We start from the raw sequence: 8154 nt of genomic DNA on the forward strand, positions 1-8154 counted from the left end.
CACCAGCGTACATACGGACATCTCTCTCCCTAGATTCAGCCCACCCACCTCTTGCGTGTGCTAAATAATAAGCCTGCTCATGCATGTCCTTGCGAGTAAATTGCACAAAACCACCACTTTGAAGGCTAGGTTTGCGAAAACACTACAATACGTTTTTTTGCAAAAAACACCACGTCTACGGTAATTTTTTTGCAAAAAACACTGATCAGCAGATCGGGCTCCGTTAAGTGCGTTTATGACAGACGGGACCCGTCAGTCAGGCTGACGTGGCACAACTTAGCCTCTCAAATATAACGGCGACGTTTGATCACGTTATCCTCATGTGGGGCCCTACGGGGTACACCTGTCATCCAAAGAAAAAAAGAAAAGATAATCTGCCTCCTACCCTTGTTATCCTCACGACCCGTATGAGGTCCTGGTGACAGAGACGTATCGCGCCGCCGCCGCCCAATCTGCATATGCCACCGGCCGGCGACCGCAGCAGCAGCTCCAACTCGGGCAGGAATCCCGCACCAGGACAACGCGGCCGCGCTGCTCGGCATCACCTGCGCGTCCCTCGTCACCGGCCGCGCCCCGCCCATGCTGCAACTCCCTCCGACCCCAATGGCGGGCCGACGTTCCGTCGCACGGCTCCCTCCGACGCACGGTGTGCCGCGACTGCGACGAGGCAACCGACCGCCTGATCACGGAGCTCCAATTGTTCCCGCCTCGCCGGCATGGCCACGCCGCCCGCAGACAACCATCTTCGCGTCCCGCTGCAGTCGGCCGGCCAAGGAGCTCGCGGTGGATGGTCTTCAGCCGCCACCCCAAGCCTCCACGGCTTGCTGCGATGCAGGCTCCTTCCCCCAGACCTCGATGGCGCGCCTCCTCGCCGACGACGAGACCCATGGGCGCGTAGTACTGCTGCTCTGCTCGTGTGCTTGCGCAGGCCAAATCCATGGACCTGATTGCTTTTATGTTTTTGATTGAAGGGTGTCCCTGTGAAATTGTAGGGTCTGGTTTGTAAAATGTTGAAGAGAGGAGTGTGACGCTAACAAGCAGGTCCCATGTCTAGCAATCGATTTAATATAACGGTGTGAGAAATTTGTGCCACGTAAGCCTGACTGGCGGGCCCCGTATGTCATAAACGCACTTAACCGAGGCAAAGCCGCCGATCAGTGTCTTTTGCAAAAAGATTACCGTAGACATGGTGTTTTCTGGAAAAAAAATGTATTATAGTGTTTTTCGCAAACCTAGCCTTTAAAGTGATGGTTTTGTGCAATTTACTCTGGCTCTGCTTCGGGCTGTCCTCGCGCCGATGGCGGATCGTATACGGCCATCTTCGACGCGGCTCCAGTTCCAACGGGATGACCTCAGGAAGGAGGAGCTCGCTTGCCTCCCCAAGCCAAAAGGTCCATTCATCTACCGGAAGACAAACGATCTCGCTCTGCCAGTGTCTTCGCCTCCCTGTCTCTTAATTACTCTAGTCTCATCCCTTCCCATTCTCTCACCCCTCCACTTGATCTCCTTCAACACAAAGCTTGGCCTGTTTTCACAGCTCCCCAACCATGAAGGTTTTTTTTCACCGCCCGTCGCCAATTAGGATCGAAGCTATGTCATCCCCGTTTGATGTTCAAGATCAAAGCAGCAGCCCCCCACGGTGAAGGATGGTGTGTGTGATGGACGCACTTAAATACTGCCCATCCAGATCTAGCAGAGATTATTATCGCGAGACAGGGAGAAGCAGACCTTACAATTTGCCCCTCGACAATAAAAATACGGGCGATTCCCTTCATGGCTTGCCGCCTCGCCCTCTCCAGGGTACATGTTTATCTTTTTCTTGTGTGTTTTGTTTCGGGCATAATTTTGATTGTTTTCTCTTCGAATCTTTGTGGTTAAGGACTCTTTTAGTTGCAATCCAATGGAACACAAGGCTTTTTGTCTATATACTTGACCTGATGCTTAACTACGCTAAGGCATTGTATTCATGCGCTCGCTGAATACTGTTGTTTCTGTTGTCTGTCTTATTTACTGTGTGTATTTCTGCCACAGGCTGCAAGGCATCTTGCAACGCGTGGATCAGCAAATGTGTTTTACAGCAATACAACGACGTCTTCTGTTCCATCTTCCAGGCTACTTGCTGAATCTACTACTGCAGGTATATATTGTTCTATTTCTGTCAGTGTCTGTGTGTGTGTCTGTGTTAGTGTGTCTCAGTGTGTGTGTGTAATTATCAATGGGAATTTCATCATCTTAGAATATTACAGTGCAGGCAGATAATTGTTGGGGGTTGCAAGGTTAATTGCTCCATCCATGGACGATGCACTTTGGCATCTACAATGGAATCACAAGTTATCACTTAACATGCCTTTTTTTAAGGCTCTCAGTTATTTCTAATTTGCTGCAACCATAAGCATTTATATATTTCGATATACATGAGCTTGCAATTTCTGGTGTAAATCTCAATCTTCAAATTATGTGGTATTACTGATTTATCATGTTTTAAATGTCACCGGCGCCTATTTGGGAAATGCTTACACCTTGGCGCGACCAAGAGATGCCAATTGTCTGTTGCATCTGCAGTTATGCATCGGCCTCTCCGGCTATAGTTAGTGCAGCCACTACAACAACTCTTCAGTATCATGCTATGCGTTTATGAAAAAAGATTTCTTGGTTTACTTTCCTCACCATGCTTTGCTTCCATTGGTCCATTTGAGGTGCTCCAAAGATGGTATGTTATAAAATGCTACATCATAATTTTTTATATGTGGTGGTTCTCATAGTCAGCGCAGGTGACAGACAAAGAGGGAAATACCAATGTGTTTGGACAAGTTATTTATGTGGAAAGTTTACTAGCTAGGTATTTTCCCTAACTACTTAAATAGCTAATTCCGTGCAATTACTTTCTGGATATTCCACATGAGAACAGTGCTGACTCCACTAAATTGATATGTGGGGTTTCAGTCCAGCCTTTTCTCTAGGTCAATACATTTCACGGTGGCTGCCAACATGAAAGTTAGTACTATTTTTTTAAAAACAAACCATTGAGTCCTTTTTGAATATGCTTACAGTGATGAGTATGTACTCAAAGTGCAGACTTGGAGCAGCAGAAGGACATCGCGGCGATGTTCATGTAAACAATCAACATTTTTTTATTGGCAATTTATCTTAACAATTCAATCAAATGATATGGCATTATCACCATTTGCTGTTTTGCAGATATCAACAATGGATGTATTTGTTGAATTGTAAATGAGAGAACGAGAGACAATCGAATAAATGATTGAACTGTCAATTCCATTGAATGATTCTCGGTATATATACAAGGGGAACAGACACGATCCGGAGATGCGATTGTTCGTAGAGGTGCAAGGGGAGAGGCGCGACGGTTGGCAATGCAACCGACGTACAGATTACAATGGGAGGATTATCTCTTTAATTAACGTATTAATTTAATCCTAACACTCCCCCTAATCCTTCCTTGTCCTTGCAACCGATCATCTCTGGAATCATCCTTGAATTAACTCTTCTCCAAAAACCCTGTGGGAAAAATGTGAGAAGTATTGTAGTATGATATGTTGCTAAAACTCCTTCAAACCCAATGGGAAAATAAGGAGAAAATGATGCAACATATAATGGTTATTGTCTCTTTTAACTCAATACGAGAAAACCCATAGAGTTTACAGGGCAATAAATATGTCGTATATAAATTCCCAAAAAACCCGGTGGGGAAAATAGAAAGTATGACATATGATCTCATGTTGATATTACCTCATTAAAAACCTTTATGAGAACCTATAAAGTAAACTCATGAAGGGAAAAAGAGTATAATATGATGCATTAAACATGAACAATTCAGGAAGATACTCCCCCTGATTCTTGCATATTCCAAAGCCATCACATACCAACTCCATGAACATATTTCTGGAATGTAGATGTTGATAGAGACTTCGTGAACAAATCAGTCGCATGATTTGACATGCAAGATATGCAATATATCAACATTGCTTATTACGTATGTAACCTATTTGCATCCGGCAACACAAGAGACATTATCATTGAGATAATGGTTGGTGGATGTAGCCATGAGGTCTGTTTCGAAGACTATTCATGAGGGGGCTACCACACCTAGTAGGAACACTAAGCTTGTCCATGATCTAACATAGTGGGGATCTGATCGATGTATCCAATGATATCGGTGTTCACATTCCTGTAAAACTGAAAACCAGGACAAGATGTTTGATGCCTTGGAGATATCGAAAGACATTCTTGAGTACCAACCAATTGTGTTTGGTGGATCCAATGGCATTATGGAACGTTGAGTCCCAATATCTCATTTCCATCATCTCTTGGTTTAAATAGATCTTTCTCTACGTCTAGAGAATTAACTACCATGAGAATTATGGATGGATAAGATTTGTCCACGATGAATTTGTCCAATATATTTTGGATATAGACAACATGGTGTACCATAATGTATGAATGAAGGTGCTCAAGTTGTAGTAAGTATTTTGGTTTACCCAAATCCTTCATTTTCAACTCCATCATTTAGATGATTACATGTGTCGCCGTTACAGACACACAAACATGGATAATCATCATTGTAGGAGTAACCCTTGTGTATAAGGAACTCACTACGTCGGTTGTACCATATGTACCGACAACAATAAGTCGTATGGTGACTTATTGATTTTTACACAATGTATGTTGCATTTTGCATTTCGACTCAGAAGTGAGATTTCATCGGGAATCAATCATATATGTCTGAATCTAGTGATCCACATGGATATGTAATCACTACATCTATCAACTGCAGAGATAGATGATTTTGTACTGCCAATTATTTAAGTTACCGGAATGAGATTCCACCTCTGGAGAATAGTTAGGTATCTGCGTAAACCCTTGTGCTACAATACTTGCTCTTTGTTTCACCACCTCGTTATTCTCAATTCTGTTTCCAGAAGAAAACTGTTGTAGGTATTGCTTATGAATACCTTCCGGTTATTGAGCAAGATCATTTCTACCTAGATTATACCCTTTGCTTGAGTTCAGTCCGAGTGTTGTTCACACTTTGCCATGGCCATGGTCTTTGGATCTGAATCACTTGAAAGGTTTTTTTTCAATCTAGTTGAGAAATGTATGTCGACAATTGTAGACTTCCGGTTATATGTTTCTCCAGAATCTATATATAAATACATAGTTGATGAAAATATCGTTACCCATAGTGACTGCTCGCGATTTCCCAATGCGATTGAGTCGGGTATTCCGATGTCCCGGTCATTTTGTGCACTATGACCTGGGTTGGTGGAGGTTTCCCGTCCACTGGGTGTATACTACCCATCAGGTGTCAGTCAACGTGAAGTTGACTTGCATTTACTGATTCACAGACCTTGATATCCTTGCTTGCGAGAAGCTGAATCCTGATGTACTATTGCCGTACTTCTCCCCATGTTGCTATGCACGGGTAGTTGAGTGGTTTTAGTTGGTACCTCCACTCTTTCCGACATATTTTTCAGGATTGTAGGATTGTATGACACCTTTATATTCAGTAAATGAATCTGGCAGGTTATTTGCAATGTGTTGCAAATCTTCTGAACGCATGGTTCAGATCTTTGAGTATGTGGATTTGAGGCAGAAATGTGTTGAACATTCCACTAATTTTCTGGCATTCTATATGGTACCTGAAATCTCCCCCTAATGCCTGGAAATGTTCCTCATTGAATTAGCATACTGGCCTTGAATAACTCCCCATGCAAGGGGCTTGAGGTATTGATGGAAGTACAGTTATTCCAGCATATATTCCAACTATATGTTGAGGGGCCAATGATGTATGCCAGGTGGTGATATTGGTATGCAACTGAATTACCGCAGATAGGAAATACTTGGTAGATATCCACATATCAAAGATAGAGGGGAATAATATTACGCAGTTCTGTCATGAGCGTGTAAAACTGCATGACTCCAACGTAAAGTTGGCAAGTTGCAATTCCAAAGTAAAGAGAATGCAATGAGCTTAACTCTTTGGATAGGATTCTACCAAACCATTTTGAGTCTAGACCTTAGGACAAATTGCTAAACTCAATCCAAGGGCCTTAGAGAAGGCACTCAAGGAGAATTCTGCAATGTTATCCATTCGATGTGCTTGAAATCGATGTCAGGATAATGAGCCAATGGTTTCATGTGAATAAAGCACACACTTAAGACCATCATGTAGACATGTCTTTTAGAATCATGGAATACCTGAATAGTCTAGTCAATGGATGGGAAGAGCCACTTACCTCAACTTGATGCATTCAAGGAGTCTGAGTGGCTCAGCGTAGACTTTAAGGTGTGCAAGCCTTAAAATTAGCTTTCCTGTGTCACTTGTAGTGCACATAAAATCCAAATGGTGTTAGAATTTAGCATCATAATAATCATAAACTATTGAAATTGCTGATAGTTTCGGTTTCAACCCAATGTCTCGATGACCAAGGTTAGTATGCCAAAATTTTCATGTGCAAGACATTGGAAAACTATCTTGGGCGCAACATGTGCTACGGGTTTTGTAGTATGTGTAGTACAATCCGGATGATACATACAAAATGTGCTTGCCATATCCGTTGCACATGGTAAAGAGAATGTATTTCTCTTTCTTGTCAGCATAAGTTTCGCTATGGAAACCATTTTGACAAATATCTCTATAGCTTAGTAGGGTACGAGTTAAACTTGGGAATCAACGAAGCATCCTGACGTTACTCGAGTACCCACAGAGATAGTAAATATGACTCGAGTTGAGCCAACAAATACCTCATTGCATCTAGCGATTTTAAAGTATCTCCTTTCTCTCAATGAGAGTGGAAACATCGAACTTCCCTGAGTATAGAGTTTGTGGTGCATATGCCCACAAGGCACATATCATTTTTCATCGGATTGACTCCCGTAGAAATCTATATATAGACATGAAGATTCTCAGAAAATCACTGTCGAATATATAGAATACATACAAATGAATTTGTATCAAAGTGCTGATACAATATATTGTGATATACAATATATGATGACAACAATAATCATGTTCTTATTAGAACATCATAAGTGGACATAAATAAATAGATCACTAAGGAGACTCAGGGACTAAATGTATAGTTTCCAAACATGTCGGTTGATGCATGTTCAACCATCATGCTCTCCATACTCACAGGGTCTCGTGACAGCTTGATGGTGTCAGGTTGAGGGTTTGAAGTGAGTTTCAAACCATTACCCTTGAGGTCCTCTGCATCCCGTGGCGTGGCTTGGATTGCACGCGCTATCCCATGGGATGCAAGACTGGTCTTGATGTCCATGACCCGCTTAAGTAAGTTGTGGCCATTGAGGACAAGTGCCTCAAATTGCTAGCCATCGATTACTTATAGTGGAAGCCAGAGATAATTAATTTACAAGAAGTAAATTAAAAACCATCACGGTTTTGTAATTAGGATGCAAAAAATTGACTCAAGTGTATAACTTGAAAATGCTCAATCTCAATTGTGGGAACATAAACACATTGAAGATCATACAGATCTCACAGTAATAGAGATAGTCTGCACATGGGCAGTAAATCCAACTCATCACCTTGTGTTTTCCTAATATAATGTGGGAGATGTTATTGTCAAAATTTTACAAGTTTGTTGTGCGGGAGAAATCAATCTCGACCGCTGTGACATGTTCATGAAGAATGTCAATGTGGTAAACACGTACAACATATCATTCCCGGTGAAAAACGGTAATTTATTTATATTATAGATTGCTAATATAAATACATCTTAATGTTGTAAAATTAATAGATTTCAAGAAGGTGGCTCGAAATCATTAGTGTGTATCTCAAATTGCTAAGGATGACACCTTAAATTTTGCATATGTATTTGCAAGAAATTGAAAATCTCAATTGCAAATAGACGTATTAATCTCGACATGTAGCAAACGTGGAGATACATACATTCCGGAATACATCGTACTCAACAGAAATATACTACTATTGTAATGAATAGTAATGATGTTGTATCAAGTTGCAAGATAATTCAGCAAAGTGAATTAATATTTTGCGAGAGAAAATTAATCTCAATCACAATGAGATTGTTTTGGGAGAGAAGAAAATTCTCAAACGCAAATCAGTAGCATAGAGGTACTGAATTTATCTTTGCAAGAGATAAAAGAAAA

The sequence above is a fragment of the Triticum aestivum genome, chromosome 7B (genome assembly GCF_018294505.1).
Source record: "Triticum aestivum cultivar Chinese Spring chromosome 7B, IWGSC CS RefSeq v2.1, whole genome shotgun sequence".
NCBI classification, from domain to species: Eukaryota; Viridiplantae; Streptophyta; class Magnoliopsida; order Poales; family Poaceae; genus Triticum; species Triticum aestivum.